Consider the following 18231-nt stretch of genomic DNA (forward strand, 5'->3'; position numbering starts at 1 on the left):
TCTTTGCACTACTTTATCAAAAGAATTGTGAAAAAAAAAAATTCTTATAGCGATGTCCATTCTAAGCAGCCAATCAGAACTCGTCTTTAAGTGTAGCACCCTCTCTAACATTAGCTCTAATGGGTTGCAGCATAAAAGACTCATTGCGACACCCTGCGCTGTATTATCAAAAGAAGCCTAAAAGACCTTTGGCAAACACTGAAATTCTGCACATTCCAAGCAGGGTGACAATCAAACCTGTCCATGTGCATCATAGCAGTATGACATCATCCATTATACATTTAGAGCCGGGCAAAAAAAGGACAGTACATCCTCAGTCACTCATCAAAAGAAGCTTCTTCTACAAACAGGCGATGGCACGATTAAAAAATTACAAACACCCAAAACGTAACAAAGCCTTTCAAATAGAACCCCAAGCAGCAATGAAATGATGTATTTTATCCCCCAGACTGCAGCAGACACAGATCTGCAGAATAGAGTGTAAAAGCAGCATCAATGCAGCTTCAACAAAAGACTGGGCTGAATTCTGTGTCAGAGCCTGTGTTTATCTGCAGAAGGCAAGCACACAGAAAATCCACAAAGGATCAGAACGTAAGCACAAGCAGATCAAAAGAGGGAATTTCTCACTGTCGCACCTGAGCTGCAAGATTTAAAACGGCAACACTAAAAAGGGAGGGGGGGAATTAATGGCAGCCAGCTAGCTACAGCACAGTCTGTGTGACATTCAGGATTCTGCTACTTACAGGCTGCTGGTGTTGACAGGGAGATCTCTGTGCATTGTTAACGTGCAGCTTGCAAGTACCTGCGTCCTCCTGCACAGCTTCCTTGACCTTTCAATCCGCAGGCAGAATGCTCAGTGTGCATGTTTCATCACTTCCTGCGTGCAGCTTAGGGTAAGGTCATTCCTGCACACTGCAGCAGCAGCAGCGATCAGTACCCAGCCCCCTTCTCCCTCTGCCAGCACAGTGACATGTTTACATATTGCAGCAGAGAGCACGCTAGCCCTCCCCCTCACAGGTATAGGGACACGTCAAAACTACTCCCTCTGTCTTTCCCCATCCATCTCACAAATTGCTCATTCAAGCCCAGGCCTGGGAGCTGTGCAGGGATCAGGGATTGAGCAATAGCTACAAGGCTTTGGAACTTCTATATTATTATTGTAGTAGAAAATGATTCAGATTGTACTAGGATGTGATCGGTAGTACACCAGGATATGGAAGCACTGCAGTAAAAAACATTAAAAAAAAAAAAAAAAAAGGCAAAAATGTCTTCTAGCAATAACTAAAAATACAAGACAGCATTCAGAAGATTTAACTGCCCAAGCTCCTATACTGTACATAAATGTGCATATTTGCTTCAGCCAAGCATTCACATTTATGAGCTGGTTAAATACTCCTGCCTCCCCTTATCCCAGGAGATCAAAAGTGATCCTTTGGGAAAATCCATTACCAATAACTTTTTTGGGGAAACTAAACTGCTAGTAAGAGACATCTGAACAGACCACATTGAGCCCACTGATGTACGATCATATGCCAGGTTAGGTGACAAGTCGCTTAGTTCTACAGGTATGGGTAGGACTGGGCTGGGAGGGGCTGAAAGGCATTTGGCCCCTCCCCCAGAAAGTATCCTCAATATATACTAGGCTGGTGTCCCTGAGAAAAGTCAGAGGATCCGAGCACACAATTTGTGGGTAATATATACAGTGTATCTGTTCCCGGTTACATACAGTAATTACACTGTAAAAGGAAAGCCTTCCAGCACCAACTTCCTTTGTGGCTCTTAAAGGTCATGTGATCAACTGCTGAGAGCTACAATGGAAGCTAATGCTGAAAGATGCGAAAAGGTGTGCCACAATAAGCCACACCCACCTTTCATCTTGTCCACCAATCAAACCACCATGGCACCAAAGTACACTTTTCAAGCCCACAGAAATCTGACTCCACCATTAGACCCCGGTAGCACTGGATGTGATTTAGCATCCGATTTGCATGCCATGCGACTTGCAAATCGCATGCCAAGTCACACCCTATTATCTGCAATTACAGCGGTCATATCGGTGCGGTTCCAACTTGGTCGATTTCTTAAGTAACAGATTTCTAAAGCAACAGATTTCTAAAGTAGTATATTTACTACTTTTAGTGCGATCTGCATAGACATCTGTGTCAGGTGTCTTGCAAATCGCACCTGAAATTGGCATGTCATCCGACTTTGAAATCGTGGGACTTCAGTGTAGGTCACACGATTTCAAAGTCGATCTTGATGTGACCGTGGTGTTAATGGACTAATTGGTTAGGAAAGCCCTCCCCCAGACAAAAAAGGTCCTTGGTCCATTCTTGCTACGGGTATTCTAAATCTAAAAAGCTTTAACCACTTGCCCTCCAGAGGATTTACCCCCCTTCATGACCAGGCCATTTTTTGCAATACGGCGATGCATTACTTTAACTGACAACTGAGCGGTCATGCAACGCTGCACCCAAATGAAATGTTTTTCCCCACATATAGACCTTTCTTCTGGTGGATGTTTTTGCAAAAAAATCCCAATATGTGTAAATTAATTTGTTTACGTGAACGTTATAGTGTTTACAAATGGCGGTAGATACTGGATTTTTTTTCTAGTAATGGCGGTGATCAGCGACTTAAAGTGGGACTGCAGCGGGCATTGTGACACTTGGGGGGAGCGGACTTTGTGTCACCGACATCCTTAGTGACACCAATAAAGTGATCAGTGCTAAGTCAAAGCACTGACACTGTACTAATGGCACTGAGCAGGAAGGGGTTAACATGTGGGGCGATCAAAGGGTTAACTGTGTGCTGTTCCACAGTATTGCTGAGGGAGTGCTTTCCAGTGTAAGCACAGTGCTTTGTATGGCTCTGCTATGCACGCCCCCTATGTGGAACTGCAAATTCACACACACATAGATAGATAGATAGATAGGATAGATAGATAGATAGATCTCGGTTTACAAATTTAATGCGTTCTCCGGGACATTTCATATTGTGGACAATTCGTAAATGGAAACGCGGTTTCCCATAGGAATGCACTGATAACTAATTAATCCATTCCACAGGTCAGAAAAAAAACAGAACACAAAAAAGGGGGGGGGTCGCTGTCACTATAGGTGTCAATGCCGGTTTTTAAAATGTAGTTACCAGCTTTTTATTTTCTTCACTATAGCTCAGAGAATCAGCTGTCACTTTCCCCCCAGCTAAAAGAAAGGTTTCCTTTTAGTTTAATTTCTCAGAGTTAAAAGAAAGAAAAAGTATCCTTCCAGGGAAAGTGACAGCTAATTCTGTGAGCTATAGTGAAGAAAAAAAAAAGAAAAAAGAAAGCCGGCAATTGCATTTAAAACATCGGCACCGACATACACTTCGTATTGCGGAAAAAAGTCGTAAAAAATGTGTAATTCATTATTTTCAATGGATTGTCTTTCGTAAACCAAAAATTACGTTAACTGAGGCGTTTGTAAAATCCCACATTTTAGGATATCCCCAGAACAGAAATAAAAGAATACATTTCTGAAGAACTAAAAGGCATTTTTTTCATTTGTCAGAGTAAGGGAGGTTTATAACTCCTTTAGGCTCCATGCACACTAACAATTTTTATGAGCTCAAAAAGCTGTATGAAAAATGCTGATAATAGCGTTTTTGTTTTCGGCTTGTAGTAGCATTTTAGCAGAGATTAGGAGTATTAGCAATTTATTAGCATTTGTACAATACATGTAGGAACAAAAAAAAAAAAAAAAAAAAACTTAGACAAAAGCGGTTAGGAGCGTTCAGCGTTTTTTTCTACCAGAAAAATGCTCCCAAAACTCTACAAAACATTTTTTTTCTGCTTCTGAATGCTGAAGCTTGAAAAACACTACTAGCCTAAAATAGTGTGCATGGACACAAAAGGAGAACGCTACTAACTTCTAGGAGCAGAAAAAAAAATGCCGTTAACAGCTTCTAAGAGCTTAAAAACACGCTAGTGTGCATGGAGCTTTAAGGTTTATTTTTGCCATCTGTGTCCCATTGGAGAGGTTTTCCTTCACTTCCTGTCTAAAAACAGAAAGTGACATGAAACTCCTCCAAAATTTGGGAATCCCTGGTTCTCACCAGGGGCATTAACACTATGTGTCCCCATTGAAAGATATCCCCACTATTCCTGATCTGGGGATAACCCAAAATTTGGGATTTTCTTTTACAGGACTAATAAAGAAGGTGAATCTCTCCAATGGGGGCACAGACAGCAATAAAAACCTGGCAGATATTCTAATCCATTAACACTCTATCCAAAACACAAAAAAAGTTTTGCCTTTAGTTGTGCCAGTGTTTTTCAACCTTTTCCAGTCAGGGCATCCTTGAAGAGTATTCTCAGTCTTGACAGTCTAAAGCTTGGTTCTGCATGTCGCAAAACGTACGCAAAATTGTGCTCCGTCCTGACGCGCAGACAAATGCTCTGCTCTTTTGGGGTGCCATTAATTCTTAATGGTACCTCACACATTGGCAAAAGTGGGTGTTTTTAATGCTGAATTAAAAAAAAAAAAAAAAACGGTCAGGGACTTACCCTGCATTTTTGTGGGTAGGCCAGCCTACTGAATTGAATGGGCTGCCCTACACGCATCCGCACAGATGTGAACCAAGGGCTTGTTCACATGTGAACAACCATGCAGATGAGCCGTTTTTGCCATCCCCCAACTGCTCCCCCTTTAGCTGTAGAGGCAGCAACTGGGGCGGTATATACCCCCAGGTGAATGGGGCTGCACTGCAACTACCCCACAACTGTGTACATTGCATGTGGTTAGTGTGGTGTTGCTGCATTTACAGGGTTAAAACAGGTGGTGAGGAGTCAACTTATTGCCTCTTCACTGTCTGTCAAATGCCTTTGAAAAGCAATATGAACATGGACTGCTTTTCAGAGGAACAGCTGTCCGTGCTGCTATTACAAAAAACCCTAAAAAAGCAGTTAATCGTACAAGAATAGGGGGATCAAGATTAAAAGTAGCATACACACACGTACATGTCTGTATGTATGTATACACACAGACACAAACACATGTACACACATATATACAGCCCTTTAAAAGTTGCTTCCCTCATACACCTTGTACTGCACTCTAGGGGGAGGCAGAGAGCACAGCACACACTCCCCCTCATTTCCCTTTCACTTTGAGGAGTCTGACCGAGCTCCCTTACTGCCTACAGTTCAGCTGGGGATCGAAGCTTTGGCTCATCTAACAGCTTTTCTCTACCAGGACGCTGCGGCACCCTGGTTGAGAAAGGCCGGGTTATACTTTAAAGCTGAATTTATGGCAGATATGAAAGGCACAAACTTATGTACAGTGAAGGAAATAAGTATTTGATCCCCTGCTGATTTTGAATGTTTCCCCACTCACAAAGAAATGATCAGTCTAAAAATCGAATGTTCGGTGTATTGTAACACAGAGACAGAATAGCAACAAAAAATTCAAAAGAAATGCATGTCTAACAAATTATACACTGATTTGCATGTTCACAAGGGAAATAAGTATTTGATCCTCTATCATTCAGCAGGATTTCTGGCTACCAGGTGTCTTTCATGCAGGTAACAAGCTGAGATTAGAAGCGGTCTCTTAAAAAGGGAGTGCTGCTAATCTCATTTTGTTAAAGACTCACCTGTCCACAGGCGTATTCAGATTTCAAACTCTCCACCATGGCAGAGACCAAAGAGCTGCTCGAGGATGTCAGGGACAAGATTGTAGACCTACACAAGGCTGGACTGGGCTACCAAACTATTGCCAAGCAGCTTGGTGAGAAGGTGACAACAGTTGGTGCAATCATTTGCAAATGGAAGAAACACAAAACTGTCAGTCTCCCTAGGTCTGGTGCACCATGCAAGATCTCACCTCATGGAGTGTCAATGATCACAGTGAGGAATCATCCCAGAACTATAAGTGAGGATCTTGTCAATGATCTCCAGGCAGCTGGGACCACAGTCACCAAGAAAAAAATTGGTAACACACTATGCCAACAAGGATTGAAATCCTGCAGTGCCTGCAAGGTCCCTCTTCTCAAGAAAACACATGTCCAGGCCCATCTGAAGTTTTCCACTGAACATCTGAATGATGCAGAGGAGGACTGGTTGAAACGGTTTTGGTCAGATGAGACCAAAATCAAGCTCTTTGGCATCAACTCAACTCGCTGTATTTGGAGGAGGAGGAATGCTGCCTATGACCCCAATAACACCATCCCAACTGTCAAACATGGTGGTGGAAACTTTCTGCTTTGGGGTGTTTTTCTGCTAAGGGGACAGGACAACTGCACCGCATCAAAGGGACGATGGACGGGGCAATGTACCGTCAAATCTTCGGTGAGAACCTTCTTCCCTCAGCCAGGGCATTGAAAATGGGTCGTGGATGAGTGTTCCAGCATGACCTTGACCCAAAAACACACGGCCAAGGCAGCAAAGGAGTGGCTCAAGAAAAAGCACATTAAGGTCCTGGAGTGGCCTAGCCAGACAGATCCGATTGAAAATCTGTGGAGGGAGCTGAAAGTTCGAGTTGCCAAATGTCAGCCACCAAACCTTAATGACTTGGAGAGGATCTGCCAAGAGGAGTGGGCCAAAATCCTTCCTGAGATGTGTGCAAACCTGGTGGCCAACTACAGAAAACGTCTGACCTCTGTGATTGCCAACAAGGGATTTGCCACCAAGTACTAAGTCGTGTTTTGTGAAGGGGATCAAATACTTATTTCCCTCATGAACATGCAAATCAGTGTATAATTTGTTAGAATAGCAACAAAAAAATTCAAAAGAAATGCATGTCTGTCTCTCAGTATTACAATACACCTACCATTCGATTTTTAGACTGATCGCTTCTTTGTGAGTGGGCAAACATTCAAAATCAGCAGGGGATCAAATACTTATTTCCTTCACTGTAAGCGGTGTATATGTCTGAATATGACATGGTATGAAAGTTCATAGGAGGTAGAAAGAGAAGCAGCCCAAGGAGCCTATCCGGTGTGATGCATTGCAAGACATTCTAATAGGAGGAGAAAGCAATATGACAGATACGTTTATAAGTGAGCAGATTCTCTTTTCACTGTTCAGCTCAGGCTGGGGGAGGAAGGAGACCTATAAGCAAGCGTGAAACTGCCAGATAGGGCTGTATGGCAGAGCTGTGTAAATCTCAGAAATGGATGAAGAGAAATACAAATCCTTTGGCAAGTATAACAGCTCCCTTATGTGCATTTCATCTATGTACTTAGTGGTTCATCTGGAGTTCAGCTTTAATGTGATAAAGGTTAAGCTTGGAGAAAAAAAATGTTATACTTACCTGCTCTGTTCAAGGGTTTTGGTGAGTGGGGGGCTGGGGGGGGGGGGGGGGGACTGCACACTGAAGGTTTTTTTCCTTCATGCATAGACTGCATGAAGGTAAATAAATCTTCAGCCTTTAGAATCACTTTAAGGTCACTAGATATAATAGACATAGGTGGTTGAGAAAACATACCAACATTTACCAACATCTGAAAAGCAGTCATTGGTTGGGTGACACTTCAAGGACACATACAGTTGCAAGAAAAAGTATGTGAACCCCTTGGGATTCCGTGGAGTTTTGCATGAATTGGGCATAAAATGTGCTCTGAACGTCATCTAAGTCACAACAATAGAAGAACACAGTCTGCTGAACATAATACTACACAAACATTAGATGTTGCCATGGTTTAATTGCACATAACATGTAAACATTCACAGTGCAGGGAGGAAAAAGTATGTGAACCTTTGGACTTAATAACTGGTTGACCCTCCTTTGGCAGCAATAACCTCAACCAACCGTTTCCTGTAGTTGCAGATCAGACCTGCACAACGATCTGGAGTCATTTTGGACCACTCCTCTTCACAAAACTGTTTTAGTGTAGCAATATTCTTGGGATGTCTGGTGTGAATCGCTCTCTTAAGGTCATGCCACAGCATTTCAATTGGGTTGAGGTCAGGACTCTGACTGGGCCACTCCAGAAGGCGTATTCTGTGCTGTTGCAGCCATTGGTTTGTTGAATGACTTGTATGCTTTGGGTCATTGTCCTGTTGCATCACCCATCCTCTGCGGAGCTTCAGTTGGCGGACAGATGGTCGTACGTTTTCCTGCAAAATGTCTTGATAAACTCTGGAATTCATTTTCCCATCAATGACAACAATCTGTCCAGGCCCTGAGGCAGCAAAGCAGCCCCAAACCATGATGCTCCCTCCGCCATGTTTCACAGTGGGGATGAGGTTTTGATGTTGGTGTGCTGTGCCTTTTTTTCTCCACACATAGTGTTGTGTGTTCTTCCCAAACAACTCAATCTTGGTTTCATCTGCCCACAGTATATTTTGCCAGTAGTGCTGTGGAACATCCAGGTGCTCTTTTGCAAACTTCAAACGTGCTGCTATCTTCTTTTTGGACAGCAATGGCTTCCTCCGTGGTGTCCTCCCATGTACTCCATTCTTGTTTAATGTTTTCCTTATTGTAGATGTGTCAACAAAAATGTTAGCATGTGCCAGAGATTTCTGTAGGTCTTTAGCTGACACTCTGGGATTCTTCTTTACCTCATGCAGCATTCTGCGCTGTGCTCTTGCAGTCATTTTTACAGGACGACCACGCCTAGGGAGAGTAGCAACAGTGCTAAACTTTCTCCATTTGTAGACAGTCTGTCTTACCGTGGACACAGGAACATCAAGGCTTTTGGGGATACTTTTGTAACCCTTTCCAGCTTCATGCAAGTCAACAATTCTTGATCATAGGTCTTCTGAGAGCTCTTTTCTGCGAGGCATGGTTCACATCAGACAGTGCTTCTTGAAACCAGTAAACCCAAAACAGGTGTGTGTTTTTTAAGGGCAGGACAGCTGTCAGCAACACATCCAATATCATCACACTGATTGGAGTCAAGGTTGGCTCCCTCCTGGCTCCAATTAGCTCTGGGAGAAGTCATTAAGCTAGGGACTCACATACTTTTTCCTCCCTGCACTGTGAATGTTTACATGTTATGTGCAATTAAACCATGGCAACATCTAATGTTTGTGTAGTATTATGTTCAGCAGACTGTGTTCTTCTATTGTTGTGACTTAGATGACGTTCAGAGCACATTTTATGCCCAATTCATGCAAAACTCCACGTAATCCCAAGGGGTTCACATACTTTTTCTTGCAACTGTACAATGATACATTCCGGCTCATCGGTAACACTCTGTTCAATTACAATTTTCCTCAGCACAGAAACTTTACTCCATTGGCCCATCATGTCAGGAAGCCTTTTAGACAAGGTCCTTATTGTTTATGTTCCTCCTTTATTGCATCAGCGATAAGCCTGCACTTCAGTCACAGGCAGTTGTAGCTATAAATATGTCACCACAAAAAGAACTTTGTCCCGTCACAGCAAAGTGGGGAATAGCTGAGTACAAGCCCTTGAAGCTGCTGACAATTTAATAAAAACGGTCTGTTTGGGGCAAAACAACAGTATGACATTTCACTGAATAAATATGAGATAACCACCCACCAAGGTTGTTGCACACAGACAAAAATATAATACTGGTAATATTAATAAACCAAGGTTTAGAATTCATGTGTTCATTGGTGGTCAACTTACTAAATAAATGTGGGGTTCAAATGAGTTTGACATCACCAAGGAGGAAATACATATTATTCAATGTATGTAATGCTACAGAAGGTTATCTAAGACTTCAAGCACACAACAAGAGATGGTCAGAAACTGCTGGCACACAACAAGAGATGGTCAGAGACTGCTGGCACACAACAAGAGATGGTCAGACACTTCAGTCTTTCAATAAAAGTGGTTGGAAACTGGAGACATGCTGCAGAAGATAGGGTGGGATGTCACATGTGACTGCTGGAAATCACTGTCATTATAGCCCGTTTACAAATGTTCCCACTACCAATAGCTGAGATTGTACCTGGCAATAGGTACCAGAGGGCTAGGTTGGGCACAACAGCATTTTATAGCGGATAAAACAGAAAAAGCCACTTTCTCACAGATCATTTACTAAGTATCTGACCTGACCCTGCTGTCCAGAAGCCAGGTGCCCAGCACAACAAAGGTACCTTTAGTACATTCACTATATCTGGTCTCCCACAGTACACACAACATGGAAATGCAATTATTTTAGTAAATATAAACTGCTAAATACCTTTTCTTGTCAACAGTTAGAGCAGTGTTGTCACTTCTATCAGTGTCCGGTTGAGTACTGGTTAATCTTGTAGGAGTATTCATTCTCTTATGTCTGTCCTATGAGGCAGCATAACCCCGACCCTCTTTCAGGACAGCACTGATTGGCCCTGTGCCGATAACATGCACTCCACCCCCTCTTCCCCTCCAAAAAAAAAAAAAGAGCATGTGCAGACTTGCCACTGCTGAATGGCAGATGCAATGTAGACCCCAAAAGAAGGGGGGGATCAGACAGGATCAAACATCCTTTTTAAACAATGCAGAGGATTAACCCCTTAGGATCCACAAGCCTGCTTTACTGCATATACAGACTGATTTTACTGTTGTGAATTTAGTAACACTAAGTTCAGCCCACCTGGTAGAATACTTGCTTTCCTACCTGTTCCAGCTATCTTCACTGTGAAGCCTTGCTTGGCACCACACAAACTGCAAATAACACATCTCAAATGGGTCCCCTACCTAGTGTGCAGGTTAATTGTGGCCACATTAGCACCTACAGATGAAGCATATTTCACTGGATGGCTGGAGGTCACCACAAGTACACCTCATCCACAAGTGCAGAGTGGTAGGAGGCCCAGCCAAGACCCTTTCCTTGCAAAGGCTGCAAGTATTGAGCAGGGCTGCACAATGAAGATTTTGGGAGCAGAAGCAAAATATTTTACCAAGCAATCTGCACTTCATGGAGGTTAGTTTAAAGGATAGCCAAGCTATAGATAGTTGTCCTTTAATGTAAAGCTATCAGTAGATGAAGAAAATCAGAAAACAAATGAGAAGTCCACATCTACACACTAATTAGGTCAGAGAAGCAATGTGTCGAAGCAAAAAGAGTTAGGGCTGTAATGGTTGTGCGCATTAGGCACTTGGAAGCTGTAGGCAAACTCCATCTTGTCAGGTCCAGCCGTTTTCTTTTCACAAGCCCAGTGATCTTACCCCCTTCCCTTTTACAATATATGGAATTCATAGCCTTAACTTCACACTTTTAAAGAGCCTGTTTTCTCAACTTAGGGACAGCAGACACCAGTACACAGGCCTTGGTCAGAGCTGTAAACAGCTAATTGAGTACTGGCAGGATGCCCGTTTCTACGGACCATTAAAAAAAAAAAAAAAAAAAAACACACGCACACATCACTTCCCTCTGACCTATCATAAAACAAAGACAAAATCCATCACTTCTGGCACAAGATATGTAGGACAATTCAAGCACTAGGAACACATAGTGTGCCATAAAACATCTACACAATAAGCATCCAGGCATGGACGACTTCTGCCCAATTCACAACTTAACAAAATCCACACATAATAATTAAAATCCAACAAGACCAAGACACATTAATATGAAGTATATATTTTAATGGGGAACATCATACCGATCTAATCAAGGTCATATATGACTAAGTTAGCACATACGAAAAAGGGAGATACCAGTTTGCTACCTCCTGGGTGACAGAAATACTGAAATACTCTGCTTGGTATCCTTGGACACGAACTTTAATGTTGAACAATATTCTACCAGTTTCTAGAATGCAACCTGTACATTGTGGGAGAGATCATTTTCAGTATAAAAACAGTATGTAAGGTAGGACCTGATACAGTCATAAATGTGGTGACCTCCAAGCCACCACCCCTTAAATCGTGTAATTGGTCAGATGGCCTTTGTCAACACCCCCTTTGATGTTAGATAAAAAAAGAAGATTGCAAGCAGATTTGATAGCTCTCATTTATCAACAACCACGGAACACTTAACCAGACTTGAGAGAGCCATTGTACAGTTTTTCAAGGACTTTGCAAGTATTCTTCATTTTCAACTCCTTTTTAATTCTCTGTTGCTTTATGGTCTCTATTTCTTTGTAACACTTTTTATCGGTATATAGAGTGACAATTGCTCTCAGGCTGATGGCACCTAAGTTGTGGTACTGCGAGGTGGAAAATCTGTGTGTCAGGTGCACCAGACAGTGGCATTGATACGTGACTGTGTGGTGTGAGATGTCCTTTGTCAAGAGTTGGTGAGAAGGGCAGGGGTTGGGTACCACGTTCATCCCAAGGGTGACAGGCAGAAAAATAGTACTTGACAGCTCCCATGTTTCAGTTGCAGGATAAATGGGCTAATCAAGATAGAACTATATGAGTAGCTCCTGCTAATTTTTTTTTTTCGGGGGGGGGGGGGGAAAGAGGTGAAAACTCCAGTATAATCACTTCACTGCTTAGTGAACCAATGACCTGTAACCAGCAGGCAGCCAGGTAATGTCAAAACATCACATATACACAAGCTTGTTCCAGGCCAGTGACACACGAACCAAAACCCCAACTTCACTTTTCCTCTGCTTTCCCTTGCTGCTTTTTTATTTTTTCCTTAGGTCTTCAGAACAGTCCAGTTAGGTAATGGGCCCTACCTCTGCTTACATTTCAGCAGGGGGTGTTGCTTATTCCTGGACAGCTTGGAGCCCATGTGAACATGCATGACTTGAGCCCAGGCCATGGTCATGACCTGCCCCTCAAAGTGGCATGTCAAATTATGTCCATCCATGGCAGTCAGAGAATAAAAGATGGGCATCCTTCAACGTAAAAGACATCTTGTGGCAGAGAAGAGGTATTGCAGGGGATAGTGGCTCCAGATTAAACCTTGAGTATTGACTCCCCCACATTCTTCATTTTCCTATCTACCTAGAACACAGAAATATAGGACCTGCCATTGATGACCTCTGTAAAGCCATTCTCTATCACTTTAAAGTACACCTTTCAGTATGGGCAGGCAGTAAACTTGATGTTACAGGGAAACAACAGTGTTGGCTCAATTACATTGTACCTTTTTTTCCCCCCAAATTAAAATGGTTTTAAATTAAAAAAAGATGCATAAAAGCATCCATCTATCCACATATACACACTGCTCAAAAAAATTAAAGGAACACTTTTTAATCAGCGTATAGCATCAAGTCAATTAAACTCCTGGGATATTGATCTGGTCAGTTAAGTAGCAGAAGGGGTTGTTAATCAGTTTCAGCTGCTTTGGTGTTAATGAAATTAACAACAGGTGCACTAGATGGGCAACAATGAGATGACCCCCAAAACAGGAATGGTTCTAAAGGTTTTTTTTCCCGTTAATTTCTTCTGACTGTTTTTCACTAGTTTTGCACTTGGCTAGGGTTACTGTCACTACTGGTAGCATAAAGCAATACCTGGACCCTACAGAAGTTGCACAGGCAGTCCAACTCATCCCGGATGGCACATCAATACGTACCATTGCCAGAAGGTGTGCTGTGTCTCCCAGCACATTCTCAAGAGCGTGGAGGAGATTCCAAGAGACAGGCAGTTACTCTAGGAAAGCTGGACAGGGATGTAGAAGATCCTTAACCCATCAGTAGGAATGGTATCTGCTCCTTTGTGAAAGGAGGAACAGGATGAGCACTGCCAGTGCCCTACAAAATGACCTTCAGCAGGCCACTGGTGTGAATGTCTCTGACCAAATAATTAGGAACAGACTTTATGAAGGTGGCCTGAGGGCCAGTCATCCTCCAGTGGCCCTGTGCTCACTTCCCGGCACCATAAAGCTCAGTTGGCATTTGCCATTTAACACCAGAATTGGCAGGTCCACCACTGGCACCCTGTGCTTTTCATAGAGGAGAGCAAGTTCACCCTGAGCACGTGACAGATGTGAAAGGGTCTTGAGATGCCGTGGAAAACGTTATGCTGCTTGTAACATCGTTCAGCATGACCATTTTGGTGGTGGGTCAGTGATGGTCTGGGGAGGCATATCCATGGAGGGACGCACAGACCACTAAAGGCTAGACAATGGCACCCTGACTGCCATTAGGTATCAGGATGAAATCCTTGGACCCATTGTCAGACCCTACGCTGGTGCAGTGGGTCCTGGGTTCCTCCCGTTGCTTGACAATGCCCAGCCTCATGTGGAGAGAGTATGCACGCAGTTCCTGGAGGATGAAGGAATTGATACCAGTACATGGCCCCCACGCCTGCCTGAATTACATCCAATAGAACACCTCTGGGATATCATGCTTTGGTCCATCCAACACCGCCAGGTTGCACCTCAGACTGTCCAGGAGCTCAGTGATGCCCTGGTCCAGATCTGGGAGGAAATACCCCAGGACACCATCCGTCGTCTCATTAGGAGCATGCCCCAACGTTGTCTGGCATGCATACAAGCATTTGGGGCCATACAAACTACCGAGTACCATTTTGAGTTGCTGCAATGAAATTTCAGCAAAATGGACTAGCCTGCTGCATCATTTTTTCATTTTGATTTTCTGGGGGCCTTTGAATTCAGTCCTCTGTAGGTTGAGAATTTTCGTTTCCATGAAACGATGGGGCATCCTTACGTTCCTAACACACTACCCAGTCCATATCAGTATAGATATCCAGCATATTTTTCCCCATTGAGATCTAATGTGTTTTTGCAAAGTGTTCCCTTCATTTTTTTGAGCACGGTGTACACACACACACACACACACACAAACACACACACACCCCATCTCCAACAATGTATCACATCAAAGAAAAAGTGACAAGTCAAAACACAGTCAGGAGGTGATCAAACTTTTTAGACAATTATGTCATTTCATACGACACAGGAACAAGCAACTTCAAATCCAGCATGGATGTGAGAAGTAGTTAAGAGATTAAGGGACTAGTAAATGTAGACCTGGCACTTTTTTCTATATACAGTGCAAGAAATGAGCATTTCAACACACTCATTTAGTTCCGATCTGAAAAAATCTGATCTCCAGACTGGCACAGTTGTACAGGCTGATCTCTTGTATTAAAACTGCTTACTGTGCTTTCACTGCACACTGTGAGCTTCTCATTCTCAAATTAAAAGCTGCAGAAAGTTATATAGAGCCCAACCCCTTCCTGGATCCAGCAGCGCCTTTTTAGACCTTTCCTCTCCAGCTCTACTGTATTGGACTGCCCCTTTAATTCACTGGATTGCAGTTCTTTCCATCATAGAGGCTCAGTATCATATGTAGTTGTAACCAAGGGCGGTCTACATGCGAATGTAGTAAGTCGACGTACACCCGCTTTTCCTGATGGACATTAAAAGGTGGGTACAGACTGATCGAAATTTCAGCAGGGACTGGCCTAGTTTTAATCTGTGTATGGCCTCTTCTGATTCCCCTCCCTCATCGAATGGCCACGCAGGACAACTTTCATCATCAATCAGCAGTTGCACCCTACTCCATTCACACTTATAGATTTTTGATAACATACCCTTTAAGTATTATGAACCACAGTCATGAAAAAGTATGCAGATATGAACGGTTTCATTCTTCTTCAGGTCAGCAAATTAAAAAAAAAAAAAAAAAATTGCTAAAGCCAGCGGATCTGCATAAAAGCTAGAAAACTAATTTATCTGTTTGTTATGTGTTCAGCACTAGAAAGAACCTAAAGAATATGTAAACCCAACATTTCATATTCCTAATAATAGGTGCCTGCTGCACCATGTACCTGTATGAAAAAGTATCCTGTTCTGGTGTTCCTGCCAGTCCCTTTGTTTTCCTATTAAAGGATAAGTTCACCTTAAAAATAAATGCACCTTTTTGCAGGTAAAAAAAAAATGCATTTTTTTAAGGAGCCTGCAAAGCATTGAGAACTCTCAATTACAAAAATTGCCCATGGGATTTTAGGGAGACTGCACTTTTTAAACAGCACGTCGAATTTTGTTTAACTAGCTGCCGACCGCAGATAGCCGAATGACGGCTGCACTGCGGCCGGCCAGTTCTGAGTGGACGTCATATGACGTCCTCCCAGAACGCGCTCTCCTGCGCGCCCCAGGGGGCGCGCACCCGGCGATCTCCGTGATCGCTGTGTCCTACGGACACAGCTGATCACGTGATGTGGTAAAAGGCCAATCACAGCGGCCTTTTACCACGTGATCAGCGGTGTCCAATGACACGCTGATCAGAGGGAAATGCAAGTGCCGGTTCTCGGCTGCACTTTCCTCACGCTGTCAGATCGTGAGGAAAGTACTGCCGAGAACCGGCAGTTGTCAGAGCGGGGATCGGCACCGATCATCAGGGCACTGATGATCAGTGCCCTGATGATCGGTGCCCAGCAGTGCCACCCGCAAGTTCCGCCCACCTGTACCCAGCAGTGCGCCCACTAGCTCCGCCCACCTGTGCCCAGCAGATCACCCACCTGTGCCCAGCAGTGCACCCACCTGTGCCACTCTGCAGTGCCACCCACCTGTGCCCAGAAGTGCCACCCACCTGTGCCCAGAAGTGCCACCCACCTGTGCCCACCTACCAGTGCTGCCCACCAGTGCCACCCACCAGTGCTGCCCACCAGTGCCACCCACCAGTGCTGCCCACCAGTGCCACCCACCAGTGCTGCCCACCAGTGCCACCAGTCAGTGCCCAGGGGTTGTGCCAGTCAGTGCCGCCAGTCAGTGCCCAGCAGTGATGCCAGTCAGTGCCGTCTATCAGTACCCATCATCAGTGTCACCTATCAGTGCCGCCTATCAGTCCTGCATATTAGTGCCGCCTATCCGTGACACCTCATTAGTACTGCCTATGAGTGCCCTTTAGTGCTGCCTATCAGTGCCGCCTATCAGTGCCCATCAGTGCTGCCTCATCAACGTACATCAGTGAAGGAGAAAAATTACCTGTTTGAAAAATTTTATAATAGAAACAAAGAAACTTTTTTTTTCAAATTTTTTGCACTTTTTTTTATTTATAGTGCAAAAAGTAAAGCCCCCAGTGGCGATTAAATACCACCAAAAGAAAGCTCTATTTGTGAGAAAAAAATGATCAAAATTTCATATGGGTACAATGTTGCATGACCGCGCAATTGTCAAAGCACAGCAGCGCTGAAAGCTGAAAATTGGCCTGGTAAATAAGGGGGTATAAGTGCCTGGTAGGCAAGTGGTTAAAGAAAAAAAAAATTTTTTATTCACATACAAAGACGATTAAAAACATATTAAAATGCCAAAAGGCACATCAAAATATGATGGCTAGTTGCAGCATAGTGTATACACATAACAGGCTAGACCAGCAATGGGCAAACTACGGCCCGGCGGACCTTTTAATCCGGCCCGAGGAGCTAGGCTCCTCTCACAGTCCGCCCTGAAGACCGGTGTAGCATGAAAATCTGTCTCCTATGAGGATCTGTCCCCCTCGACGTATCTGCGCATGTGCCGGAGATCGCCGATCGGCTGCTAATGCCTGAAACTGGCACATGTGCAGATACGTCGAGGGGGACAGATCCTCATAGGAGACAGATTTTCATGCTACACCGGAACGGCGCGGGAACACGGCGAGAGGAACGCGCGGAGCAAAGGTAAGTGAATTGACACAGGGGGGGACTTAATATGGGGAATGAATTACTATATGGGGGATGAATTACTATATGGGGGATTAATTACTATGCTTACTATGGGGGAATATTACTATACTTACTATGGATGACACATACACATCATTCATCTACTCTTGGTCCGGCCCCCGGGTCCAATATATGAACCCATTGCGGCCCTCAAGTCAAAACGTTTGCCCACCCCTGGGCTAGTGGGCTAGACAAATGATATTCTGACATGCAAAGTGTTTTTTGAAGCAGCGTTCACTTTCTCAGGAGTGATGTTCCATAGAATATCTGTGGAGAGGCCATGTCAATTAACAAAATAAAAAATACATAAGAAATAGAAATTTAAAAAAAAAACAAAAACAAAAGATCAAACCGTGTTGGCCTCCCAATCATGAGTTGAATGGGGAAGATGAGCAATTCATCACATTGGCCTGTAGACTAATGGGATCATCAGAGCTGGAAGCCAGGATAGGTGGGGGTCACTCACAGGGCTCGGATCATGGAGCTGCTGCAGGAGCGGGAACAGGTTACATGTTCCACCCTAAAATTGGATGGAACACATAACATGTTTCCAAAGGTGAATTTATCCTTTAAAAATTGACCACATTTGGCAAGAGAAAAGAAAACACATGGTCAGTTCTCTAGCTGTGCTGGAAACTCAGCCTGCTTCCCTGCAATGATCAGAATTGTCCTGACACCCTCTCTCCTGCACAGCCATTCACTGGGAAGATCACCGTACTGCTGT

The 18231-nt window shown here is 43.8% G+C and overlaps 1 protein-coding gene across 5 annotated transcripts in view; it reads right to left on the reverse strand.

Annotated features, from left to right (window-relative positions):
- The window catches only part of PACSIN2 (protein kinase C and casein kinase substrate in neurons 2), a 196145-nt gene that overhangs the window by 116760 nt on the left and 61154 nt on the right, over positions 1-18231 (reverse strand). For 2 of the 5 annotated variants that reach the window (XM_089689512.1, XM_089689508.1), the window contains exon 1: positions 744-970. The exons of 1 other annotated variant lie outside the window; for it this stretch is intronic. The gene's annotated coding sequence lies outside the window, so the exon portion shown is untranslated. Of the gene's footprint in view, positions 1-743; positions 971-18231 lie in introns of those variants that run through there. 2 more of the 5 variants (XM_089689510.1, XM_089689511.1) reach the window with 2 other exon arrangements.

The sequence above is a fragment of the Staurois parvus genome, unplaced genomic scaffold (genome assembly GCF_062004578.1).
Source record: "Staurois parvus isolate SC_StPar_1 unplaced genomic scaffold, SC_StPar_1.0 ptg000479l, whole genome shotgun sequence".
NCBI lineage: Eukaryota > Metazoa > Chordata > Amphibia > Anura > Ranidae > Staurois > Staurois parvus.